The sequence below is a fragment of the Nerophis ophidion genome, linkage group LG09, assembly GCF_033978795.1.
Source record: "Nerophis ophidion isolate RoL-2023_Sa linkage group LG09, RoL_Noph_v1.0, whole genome shotgun sequence".
NCBI classification, from domain to species: domain Eukaryota; kingdom Metazoa; phylum Chordata; class Actinopteri; order Syngnathiformes; family Syngnathidae; genus Nerophis; species Nerophis ophidion.
This window is the reverse complement of record NC_084619.1, coordinates 23,491,600-23,504,759: the sequence shown is the minus strand read 5'-3', so window position 1 is coordinate 23,504,759 and position 13,160 is coordinate 23,491,600. Positions and strand designations below refer to the sequence as shown.

At 42.3% G+C, this 13,160-nt stretch overlaps 2 long non-coding RNA genes across 2 annotated transcripts in view; one reads left to right on the top strand and one right to left on the bottom strand.

Moving 5' to 3' along the window:
* The window catches only part of LOC133558783 (uncharacterized), a 39,520-nt gene extending 26,552 nt beyond the window's left edge, over nt 1–12,968 (bottom strand). Inside the window, exon 1 of the long non-coding RNA XR_009807993.1 lies at nt 12,201–12,968. This is a non-coding gene — a long non-coding RNA (uncharacterized LOC133558783). The remainder of the gene's footprint in view (nt 1–12,200) is intronic.
* LOC133558784 (uncharacterized) lies at nt 7,831–12,767 on the top strand. The gene is made up of 3 exons (XR_009807994.1): nt 7,831–8,156; nt 11,884–12,079; nt 12,174–12,767. It is a non-coding gene; the product is annotated as an uncharacterized LOC133558784 (long non-coding RNA).
* Nucleotides 12,969–13,160: the final 192 nt, after the last annotated feature.

Sequence of the window (13,160 nt, the reverse complement as noted above, 5' to 3'; positions counted from 1 at the left end):
GTGACCAAATATGTCTGATTAGCACTCCACACAAGTCAATAACATCAACAAAACTCACCTTTGTGCATTCATGCACAACGTTAAAAGTTTGGTGGACAAAATGAGACAGAAAAAGAAGTGGAATAAAACATGTCTTAGAAAGTCGGAGAAAGTTATACATGTAAACAAACTACGGTGAGTTCAAGGACCGCCAAAATTAGTCGGTCAAAACGGCGCTCACCAAATACTCGAATCAGTGAAGCATGTTTATTATAAACAATGTGCATTAGAACAATTAGGGAGGTTTGAGTAATGTTTGTCCTCCTACAGAAACCATATTAAAACAAAAAATATGTTTGTTTTCCCCTTCATCGTTTTCCATTTTTCATATATTTTTGAAAAAGCTCCAGTGAGCCACTACAACGGCGCTAAAGAGCCGCGGGTTGCCGACCCCCGAACTAGTATATCATGCAAAAGCGCAAATTTCAACCATTGAAATACTTTGTATAGTTCAAGACTCAGGGTCATTTGAAAACATCACTGCACATCATAATGGCAGCTACAATTTTCATCATAAAGATCTAAAAAAAAGTATTTGGGAATGTCCGGCGGGCCAGATTGAAAAGCTTGACGGGCCGCATGTGGCCCTCGGGCCTTAATTGGTCCAGGTCTGCATTATAGGATGCAGACATGTTGAAGCTTTTTCCTGGCGTTTTTTTTTTTTCACTCTGGGCCAGTTGTACCTTGTTTGAGCCCACGTTACACCCAAAGTAGAGATGCGCGTATAGGCAACTATATCATCCGCAACCGCAACACTAAAGTCGTCATCCACCCGCAATCCACCCGAACCAACATTTCATTAAAGCCACATCCGCCCATTGTTATATATCTAATATAGACGATGCAAGGCATCAGTGAGGTTAGAAAGTGTAACTCCCTCCAAATAGCACCGACACAATGGCTTTCTTGAACTGATTTATTTGAAGGCTTACTTTCCCTTCAAGTTCACCATGAAAACTGTAATAAATAAAGCACGTTACAAACGTAAAAAAAATAACATGCACAGGATGTGGATCAAACATTTTACCAAGTAAAATACCAACAAATGACAAACAAATACCTCGTTGGCCATACTCGGAAGTAGCTTCCTTAAATCTGTCGACAGACCAAACGAGACACTTCAAAATATAAGTATGCCCACATACTGTTTCAAAGAGTGCTGCTCGTTTGTCGTATGTGGGAAACAACATTTAACTATTTATAAATGGTTGATTTCTATAGGCTAGTAAGGTAAAGTGTTGTACCTGACAAGTTGGGGCTACCTTGCTTCTGCAGCCTTCATCAGAAGTGTCACGTGATGTTAGCGTGACGTTGTCTGTGACGTGATATATGGATTGTACCATTAAGTGTTGTCAGGTACAACACTTTACCTACTAGCCTATATAAATCAACCATTTATAAATACACGTCAGTAGGCTAAATGAACCTCTTCAACATAACATTTAACTCTGTCTAAAGTAGCGGCTGGCTACGGGGTGTTAGCCAATGACTTTGGCGGGGGGGCAGAACTTCCGGGAGAGATAGGGAAGTGACGTTCTCGACAGGAAGTGAAAGTTCGAGTTGTCCCGGGAAAAGCGTTAGAGACATGAGACAAGACAAACGAAGAAGTTTTATGAGCCTACATTCCTAGGATTATTACAATATATATTTCCAAATTGGTTCAACCGCCACCCGCCCGAATCTATTTAAAATCAATTTTTTCGTCATGTCACCGGCCCAACCCGCGGACTCCGCGGTTGTGACCGCAAACCGCGGATCTCTAACCCAAAGTCTGGCACATTTGACCAGTGTTCCCCTCCTTTGGCATGACAGGTGGGCATGGCCCTGCAAAATAGAATGCCTTCTCCTTTTATACAAACTGCTGCACCTCCAGTCACCAGTTGGTAAAGCTGCTGAAGTTTGTGGATGACACTACCCTCATCGGGCTCATCTCAAATGGCAATTAGTCCGCCTAACAGGAGAGAGGTGGACCGGCTGGCATCCTAGTGCAGCCTCAACTACCTGGAGCTGAACGCCCAGAAAACTGTGAATATGATCATGTGTAGTGAGTCTTATTCTAAGTTGTGTAGTTTTTTAAGTAAGAGCCACACCACCATTCCGTCGTTTCATCATTTATTGGCCACCTGTTTTGGAAACACGAAACACATCTCTACTTTTCTGGCGGAGTGATACCTCATCAGCAAAAGTCCGATAGAAGAGGAATAAACAACATTCATTCATACAAAAATAATAATTCAAATTACATTAACAAAAACGTTTTATCACAAAAAAAGAATAATAATACTCAAATCCACATACCTGTTTTGGAAACACGAAACACATAAACAGGTCTCTACTTTTCTGGCGGAGTGATACCTGCGTAAATACCATGTGTAATTATGACCAAACAATTCAAACATTCGACGCTCTAATCCTTACTTAACGTAATTGTGCATAAAAAAATACTTAAAACAACACATTACTTATACCTGCAACATTAATGTTTTAACTTTTAAAGTATTATGAAAGTTTAGAAATAATATTTACGCAAGAAACAGCGCAATGAAGAACTATTACCTCATCAGCAAAAGTCCAATAGAAGAGGAAGTAAACAATCCGAAAAAAACCGCAGAGTCCCTTCCTGCACCGGACATCCGGTTCTTCAAAATAAAACCAATACTTCAAAATAAAACATAACACCCTGTCTCGTTCATAATATAGCGCAACAACATCACACATATTACACATGGACTTCAAAAAAGTCACAACCCCACCATCCCCCCCTCACCCTGATTGACTCTCCCCCCCCGTCTCCATTGTGGACTCCTTCCATTTCTTGGGCACCACCATCACCCAGGACATCAAGAGGGAGACGACCATCAGCTCCCTCATCAAGAAGGCCCCAGCACAGGATGTACTTTCCTGCGGCAGCTGAGGAAACTTAAGGTGCCGACCAAGATGCTGGTGCAGTTTTATTCAGCCATCATCGAGTCCATCCTCACCTCCTCCATCACCGTGTTGTTCCCCGGCGCCACAGTCCAGGATAAGCATCGACTGCAGCGCATGGTACGTGCTGCTGAGAAGGTGATTGGCTCCAAACTCCCACCCCTCCAGGACCTGTTCTCCTCCAGGACCAGGAGGCGTGTGGGTCGGATCACAGCTGACTCTTCTCACCCTGGAGACAAACTAGTCTCCCCTCTCCCCTCAGGCAGGAGACTACGGTCCATCCAGACCCACACCTCCCGCCACCTGAACAGTTTTTTCCCCTCGGCCATCAGACACATGAACAAGAACAAGATCAGCTCATCTTATTACCTATTCTGTCTTATATGTCTTCTATGTTGCACGATTGCACCAAGAAAAATTCCTAGTTTGTGAACCCGTTCTCAAACAATGGCAATAAATACTATTCTGATTCTAATTCTGATTCTAAAGTTCCTGCATAACCTTAGAGATGTGAACGAACAAGTCAAGTCTTTTAAAGGGCTCCTTTAGGTGGAATCACAGACTGAAACCCCCCACAAAATGAGTGAGAATTAAATAAAGACACCAACAACGTTTTGATGGACTTTTCTGGTTCAATGTTTTGTTGTGTATTTGTTAAGATATAGCTTTGTAACAAAGTCTCATCCGTGTCCATTCATTTGCGTATAAACGAGAGGCCCAAACATACAGAAATATGCATTTATTTTAAATATCTGTATCCATGTGGACATACCCTTAAAATAGAAGTTGGACTTCCCTGCACAAATATTGTTGATCATATGAAAACAGTCTCGTTACAGTGTTCACAGTACCAGTACACCTTTAGAAGAATGCAGACATTGAATTAAACTTCTCAGGCATTCTGTCATAAATTGAAAGCTAATTTGACAAGCCAAAGGCACAGAAGGCTGTACAGTACTGTATGCCAACATGTTCTGATCTGCACACTTGTGAGTCTGAAAACCGCCTCAGTCCTTTTAGACCTAGCACTAATGCCAAGGCAGGAATGTGACATTTGCACGACTCGCTCAATACTTGCCAAAACAGATATAATTTAGCTTGTACATTCTATATGCATCACATACAGTACAAAAACATGAGATCCGAATAGACTGATACTGTATATTCTACGAAATGTGCTTTCCAGATTAATTATTCCATGGCAAACGCCTGTTTTTTTTTTTTTGAGATCGTCAAGAAAGGGTTTGATAAAGGCGGGAACTACTTTTTAGATTTGCACAATGCGTTCTGTATTGTTATTTAAAACCCTCAACTAAGACACTTAAATGGTTGATCGCTCCCAATGCATCAGACATAAAAACAAAGTGTCTCCCTACAAATACAGTGTGTAGTATGGGGGTGCCACAAGGTTCAATCCTAAAAACCCCATTTCCATATGAGTTGGGAAATTGTGTTGGATGTAAATATAAACGGAATACAATGATTTGCAAATCTTTTTCAACTCATATTCAATTGAATGCACTACAAAGACAAGATATTTGATGTTCAAACTCATAAATTTCTTTTTTTTTTTTTGCAAATAGTAATCAACTTAGAATTTCATGGCTGCAACACGTGCCAAAGTAGTTGGGAAAGGGCATGTTCGACACTGTGTTACATCACCTTTTCTTTTAACAACACTCAATAAACGGTTAATAAATAATGCCTCTCACCTGGATAGTAGAGGGATGAGGACCTATTCTGACAATTGGCAGCACTTTGACATCCAATTTCGACCCGGAAACGGCGAGATCGACACAAAAAGACGTTTGGTGACAGCCCACGTTTCTTTGTGAGTATTATGAGTAATTTTTCATCTTAACGGGAATATATGGACATCCTAGCAGTCCGAATCTTAATGAAATCAGACATTGTACAGTTACTGAATTATATTTATATAGCACTTTTCTCTAGTGACTCAAAGCGCTTTATATAGTGAAACCCAATATCCAGGTTATATTTAAACCAGTGTGGGTGGCACTGGGAGCAGGTGGGTAAAGTGTCTTGCCCAAGGACACAACGGCAGTGACTAGGATGGCGGAAGCGGGAATCGAACCTGCAACCCTCAAGTTGCTGGCAGGCCACTCTACCAACCCATCTATACCGCCCCATGACATTTTAGTGACATTTTATTATGTTTGTTGGCTTTCATGAAGCCTGCGATGAGCAGAAAGTATTCTTCAGTTTTTGAAATGCGTATGCTTATATGTAAATATTAAATGATATTATAAATGTGCCCGACACTACTTGTCAGGGCTACGGGGCATCGTGATGCGGGTGGCGCTCTTCCAAGATGCAGTCAGGCAACGGACACAGCGTGGAGGTAAGAAATAAGGATTTATTAACAAAAAAAAACAGACTATGGAACAGAAACAATGGCACTAGGCACAAAAGGCAAAACCAACAGAACTAACATGGGAGCTAGACAAAAACAAAATCATAGCGCGGAAGCTACCAAGTACAAAGGAGGTTTTACCAGAATCGGGAATCAGCGTAGTCATTAGTTGCGTGCAACAAAACTTTACGAGGCGAGAACGAGTCACTGAAAGGGCAGGCTTAAATAAGGATGGTAATCAACAAACAGGTGTGAGTCCGGAAACGAGGAGCAGGTGCAACAAATAAGCAACCATGGTGACAAAACAAAACAAGTGCACAAACCAACTCAAAAATCCACAATAACATATAATCCGGGTAGCGGATCATGAAATTACTAATATATGAAACCTTAATGGAGGTGTTTGGATGCTTTTTAAGGAGTTTATAGGCAGAATAGAGTGACTCCAGTTGGCTCCATTGTAAACTGACTCTTGATCCCATTTATTTACTATTTAGAATGCATAAAAAAACAATGATTGATTGATTGAAACCTTTTATTAGTAGAATGCACAGTACAGTACATATTCCGTACAATTGACCACTAAATGGTAACACCCGAATAAGTTTTTCAACTTGTTTAAGTCGGGGTCCACGTTAATCAATTCATGGTACATCTGTCGTCATGTCATTCAAGATTGTGAACGATAGGCAAACATCCTAAAAAAAACCTCTAGTTCCCCTTTAAGTTCTAAAAATGGAAAATAGCTAAATACCAAATCTGGCTATCCCATCAATTCCACATTTATAATGTAAGTGCACACTATCCCTATCCTGATTTAAAATAAGAGTATGATCCTTACCATGCACACACATACAAACAAAAAATCAGACTCAGACGCCACATTCTGGGCCATGACACAGACAAGTATGGTTCCTCGACAATAAAATCCTAATGACTGGTGATGGTGGTGTGTTAGCTTATACTTGAGAACGTGTCAACACCTTCCAGTGAGGGCTGCCCTGTGAGCGTTCACTGAGTGCAACTGGAGTTCATCATCACTTGAATTCTACTTCTACTAATTCTTACAAGAGTATGAGTCCCAATTAGTAAATGTGGCTTTGTGTGTGCATGGAATGGGGCTGATTGTATAATTGTTGCACAATGAACCTGACCGAGGTCAGAGGTGGAGCTTGTCCTTGCATGAACCACCTCAGGGGAAGACCACAAAGGGGTGATAAAAAAGGGAGTGGGTAAAAGACAAATTACAAACGGAGCATATAGAAAATACTTTCTTTATTAATGGAGCATCTTGGCTGCACATGAACTGAAGGAATGCACCGCAAGGCAGCCAGAAAGTGCCCCGATCCCCTTAGCGTGAAGACCTCGTCTCAACACGTCCATCTCTGACCGATTTAAAATGTGAACGCTCAGCGTCATATAGAAAGGAAGGCATGCAATGCATGCAAATAACGCTCATATTTGCACATTGAAAAGTGTTTTCAGAAGTCTACGCTTGCCATGACTTGGCTCCACGTGATCTCAGAGAAGTTACCAAGATTATGGCTTTGTGAGGCTTATGTGGGCACAGTAGCGAGATCGATGGCTGTGTCCGCCGCATTTTGCAACTGTGTGGTTGCAATTGGACGGGCTGTATGTATACTTAGCTTGGTTTACTCCAAAGAACGAGAATAAATTATACATTCTTTTGAAAAGAATTTGGAGGGCGTCCCAATCAAAATCCTCAGTGGATTCCAAAAAGCTCAATGCTGTAAATCAGCCATTGAAATGCATGAAAATATGCTTTGCAAACTGTTACACTGTAATCCTATGGTGCACTGCAACACAACCTAAAGGACCCTTGTCACAGTTTTCTTTATATACTTTTGTTACTGAAAATGAATCTGGTAATTACTTACCATTATATTAATTCGTTTTTGAGTAAACTATAGTAACTAACTGCAGACTTGGAACGCCCCTTTACATCCTCAGACTCAAAATGCCGCTTCCATTTGGTGTCATGTCACTTGCAGAACTGGAGCCCATTTCCCCGCAAAGACAGTGTGGACAAAGGCATGTAAAATTATTATTTTGATCACTTAACTGCATGTTTTTGTCACCCTGAGCTGTGGTTACACCAAAACTGATGGGATGCCCGGTGGGGGCAACCGGTGTAATTGGCTCAGACCCCCTGATGTAGGATCTGAGCCGAGGATGTTGTTGTGGCTTGTGCAGCCCTTTGAGACAAAGGGATGTGTAAATAAACTTTGATTGATTGATTGGACAAAAACAAATAAATAAATAAATTATAAATGGGTTGTACTTGTATAGCGCTTTTCTACCTTTAGGGTACTCAAAGCGCTTTGACACTACTTCCACAATTACCCATTCACACACACATTCACACACTGATGGAGTGAGCTGCCATGCAAGGCGCTAACAATCACCCATCAGGAGCATGGGTGAAGTGTCTTGCTCAAGGACACAACGGGCGTGACGAGGTTGGTACATACTACACTGTGGAGAGGCGCAGCCGACGGGCCGACGGCGGGGCAGGGCACGCTGCAGCCCTGCCCAACATGGCGGCAAGGAGGCGGAGAATGCGGCGGGGCGTGCCAGGAGCAAAGCCGCCGCAATCGAATTCAGGTACGTGGCTCACACATCGAGAAACGATTAACATTTCTCCTGACACTATATAAAAGGGGAGAAGGAGGAGAGATCAAAGTGGAAGGAGGAGAGTCCGCAGCGCATGAGAAGCGAGAGCAACACAGGGCGCAAGACGAGAACGACGACAACGGCGACTAGAAAGCAGACCGGGAACGAGCAGTGGAGGAAGGAGGTAAAAAGCGATCCGAGCTGCAACCAAGCTTTATTGAAAAATAAAGAAGTCAAACCTGCTCAAAAGCATGTCCTTCCTCAGTGGTCCATTGAACCATCTTATTTATCTCACCATATGAAATACAGCTTACTTTACTAATTATTTATTAATTTATTTTTAATGTTATTAGTTATGGAGTATATTGTGAAAAAGTTGGGAACAGGAAGTGAACAAAAGTTTTTGCTACTGCTATGTAAAGGAGAAGGGGTAGAATTAAATAAGCTCTGCTTCTTCCTACTCCTTTTCGAACATGTTGAATAGAGAAACTGGAAATTGTGATGTATCAAGTTGTATGCATGCATGTTCGAAAAAAACACAAACTCAAACGTCAGAGGAAAATGCCAAGCTTGTTTCTGCCAGTTCGCAGAATCAACTCAACTAATCACAACAGTAAAGGAGAGAGTAAAAACAAACTTCAGCGTCAAAATCATCTGAGTCGTCTCATCAAAAATATCAAAAGATAACCTGAAATCATGTTTAGAGTATAGTCCATGTCAAGTGTGAAGTAGACTGCTCCTATGTGCATATCTGTATACTAACACCTCATTTTCTCCACTCGCACACACCCACAGATATGCTCATACCATAAATAAACATTAACCAAGAAAAATAAGTGTACTCATAAAAGACAGATGTTGTCATTGGATACACGATTGGACTCGACCTCACCCTCCCGTGAGACAGAAAGATAACATTGCCAAAGTAAATGAACGTATATATTAGCTCTACAGACCCACAGTAGCAGCCAGTGCTGGGAAGGGGATACACCAAAGGCCTGAAGGCTCTCCACTGTGCTTAACTTGAATCACACCTCCAAAGCATAAGATGATAAAAATGTGAGAAATAACTCAGACATTTACGGTGTAATAATTCAAAATGCAGCAGATTTATTTATTATGCAGTTCCAACTGTGTGAACGTGATTGGTTGTGTGTCTTTATGAGCTCCGTGATTGACTTGTGACCACTAGTGCAGGTGTACCCTGCCTACTCCTTTAAGTTAGCTGGGATAGGTTTCAGCTTCTCACCACCTTTGAAAGCGTATGTGGATGGATGGATAGATGGAATACAGAATAAAGAAATATAGTTTAACCCCCCAAAACGCATTGTGGTCGAAAACATTAGAAATGGTCCGTTTCAGCGTCAAGCCACCACTTCTCATACAGGCAACGTTGCCTGATATGCATGCTGTTAACTTTACATTCTTCTTCTTTGATTATTGTCGAGTTAGACATATTGCAATAAGGATCCAGGACAAAAAATGTGTGCTGAAACCTCTGCTTTCTTTATCTGTAGGGACACACATGACATTAGGGCACTTTCATGTCAAAAATGGGTGTTTATCTTACAGAGTAAAAGCTCAATCCATCCATTTTATAAGGTAAGCCGTAGCCTACCCCAACCAGTGTTTCCCACTCCTCAGTAAGGAAAGTAGCTATTGGCTGTCCTAAAAGTCGCCATATGATGCCATCGCCTCATTTGCATAATTGATTGCAATGGACCTGGACAATGTATGAGAGGACTAACATTGTGGGAGCGATCAAGAGTGTGTTTTAAGAAACGCCAAGAATGATTACTGCGAATGAACGTTTGAATAGTTTGTTGATTCTCAGTGTGTTGTCTTTAAAATTGACCCCATTTTGTTCTGTATTGATAAATGTTACTAACTCTGATCAAAAGACTGGAGGGATGTGACATTTACGAATATAATTAACATGAACAATGGAATTGGGACTGGGTCGCAGTTGAGATGTTTTTTCTTTTCTTTTTATCGCTGTTGTGTTTCGCAGTGATGCAAACAAGCTCTGGCTTTGTCAACCCACTGAGTCAGATGGTGAACAGCCAGAAGCAGGCGGGGGAAGTGCAGCAGATTTGACGTACAAATATCACAGGTTCCTTTTTTAATCGTGCTATTGTACTTTTTTCAAGTTTTGTAGGCATAACACAAGTCAAGTTTTGTTTTGCAGTCTGGGCACAAAGGGATGTGGTTGTCCTCCCTGCTCCCACTGCAGCCGGGACTGCTGCGGGAGGCTACTGTCAACCCATACTTGCCAACCTTGAGACCTCCGATTTCGGGAGATGGGGGTGTTAGGGGGCGTGTTCGGGGGTGGGGCGGAGTATATTTACATCTACAATTCGCCAACTCGAGTATTTCATATATATGTATATATATATCTGTATGAAATACTTGACTTTCAGTGAATTCTAGCTATATATATTTATTTTATTATATATATATAAATAAAATAAATAGTTGAATTTCACACGGCCCCTATCAAATACACAGTAATAAAAACACAGTTCTACCAACTGTACTGTGCTTGCTGGTTACTAAAAAAACAACAACACTTACCATTCACTATTTGAGTAACCTTTGTTCTGCCATTTGCATACTGGCGAGAGTCACTTGCCGTCAGTCCGCAACACCACATAAATCGTTGGCCAATCAAAAAGCAACCCTGTTCTCACTCTATTACAGACGGTGTCGCCATGGGGGTAACGTTCTCGTTCTTCTGCTTCGTCTCCTTGTGTGTGCCGTTTTTAATTAAAATCCGTAGATGTTGTAACGTGATTAGGCAGGCAAGCTGTTTATATAGTGGGAAAGCAGACGTGAAAACAGGCTGTCCCCAATCAGGTCCGCATGGAGCTGGAGGGGACGTGGCCTCCAGCTCCGCTGAATTTCGGGAGATTTTCGTGAGAAAATTTCTTCCGGGAAGTTTTCGGGAGAGGCGCAGAATTTCAGGAGTCTCCTGGAAAGATCCGGGAGGGTTGGCAAGTATGTTGTCAACCTCACCGCAACCTGCTTTGCGACGGTGGTGGGGCTCACCGCAGCACCTGCTGCTCGTTAAGGACATTACCTGCAGAGGAATACGTCCATGCTTATATGTCTCCAAAACAGTCAAAATAGTCGCTTTTGAAAATAAAAGTCACTAAGAGGAGTTGGAAAGTCACCAGATTTAACTGACCGTAGCTTACGCATAGACAAACAACCATTCTCACTTACATTCACAGGATCACTGAGTGGTCTTTGAACCCATCCAAGTGAACTTGGGGCGGCATAGCTCGGTTGGTAGAGCGGCCGTGCCACCAACTTGAGGGTTGCAGGTTCGATTCCCGATTCCGCCATCCTAGTCACTGCCGTTGTGTCCTTGGGAAAGACACTTTACCCACCTGCTCCCAGTGCCACCCACACTGGTTTAAATGTAACTTAGATATTGGGTTTCACTATGTAAAGCGCTTTGAGTCACTAGAAAAAAGCGCTATATAAATATAATTCACAACTAAGAGAACCACTATCAGTGACCTTCTGGTGTTAATTCATGCGTCTGTTATTATTATCAATATTGCACTTAGCAGTGGCACTTTCCCATTCCACTCCATGCATTTCCGGTCCTAAGGTCTTCACCATAAGTACTCTTCTTTGCTCTAACTGGTACATTTCTGTGGGCTCCTCCAATAAACAGCCAAAGAAAAAGCAAATCCATCCATCCATCCATTTTTTACCGCTTATTCCCTTTTGGGGTCGCGGGGGGCGCTGGCGCCTATCTCAGCTACAATCGGGCGGAAGGCAGGGTACACCCTGGACAAGTCGCCACCTCATCGCAGGGCCAACACAGATAGACAGACAACATTCACACTCACATTCACACACTAGGGCCAATTTAGTGTTGCCAATCAACCTATCCCCAGGTGCATGTCTTTGGAGGTGGGAGGAAGCCGGAGTACCCGGAGGGAACCCACGCATTCACGGGGAGAACATGCAAACTCCACACAGAAAGATCCCGAGCCTGGATTTGAACCCAGGACTGCAGGAACTTCGTATTGTGAGGCAGACGCACTAACCCCTCTGCCACCGTGAAGCCAATCACGTAGAGCAATCTTGCAGGTACTCACTGAGCTGAAGTTTCAAAGATGATATCATATGCTGATGGTATAAGCTCCAAGGTTTTGAGCAACATTGAATGCATATTTTCTTGAAGGTGTTGGACCTTGAAAGTAATAAATACCTCCAGAAAGAATAACCCCTCCAGCTCCAGAAGCCTTCAAATGGCGTGCAGGCGCAGATTTCAACAAAAACCCATGGCATTCTCAAGGAGCCACTTGAAGAAACACTTCCAGACTGTTTGTTCAAGCAGCACGAGGTTCTCACTGTGTCAACTATTTTTCTACTGTCTACAGGGTGGGCTTCATTCACTGGAGGTATCAAATGATCACCTATTCTGTTTTCCCTGGAGGGTATGTAGTGGTCAAAGCATCAATGAACCACTGTGGAGGTGGAAACCTCCGACACGCAACCATGAAGGGAAGACGTCAGTCATCCATAAAGTGTAGATTAAAAAAAATGTGAACTTTATGGGAATGTTTGTTTATTAATCTAGGAATTGATCAAGTTGAAAGAGAAATGCTGACTCACAATCTTTCGTCCATCCCAAATGTTTTTGACGAGGTTGATGTCAGGTCTCTGTTTCGCTAGGCCTCACTCCTTTACAAATCCTTAGGCCCACCAGATAGCTGGAAGCATAGATGTGTCCAAAATGTGCAGTTAGGATACCAGATTTGATTAATTGAATAAAAAGTACATGTCAAGACCTCAGTCATGCTTTGTTTTATGTATGAGAACATATTATCTGTGCATCAGTTCGTTGCAGGAATGTGTTACAAAACTGTAGGCTGCTGATGTTTACTGAGATGTGAAAGCTTAAAGGTGGAAAACATCACAAGCTCATTCAACCAATCAGTCATAAATACCACATATTTCCTCTGCAGGATGCTCTTAGTGAAGAGAAAACAGGGGGGGGGGGGGGGGGGGGGGGGGGGGGAGTGACAAGTAAATCCTCTGGCCTATAACTTGCTCCATTCCTGTCTGGAATCATGAAATAAGCTCTTCAGTCATGACCATTTTTAAAAAACACACTGAGGGGAATAAGGTCAAGGGCGTATTCATGCATTCTGCATCATAGCATTGA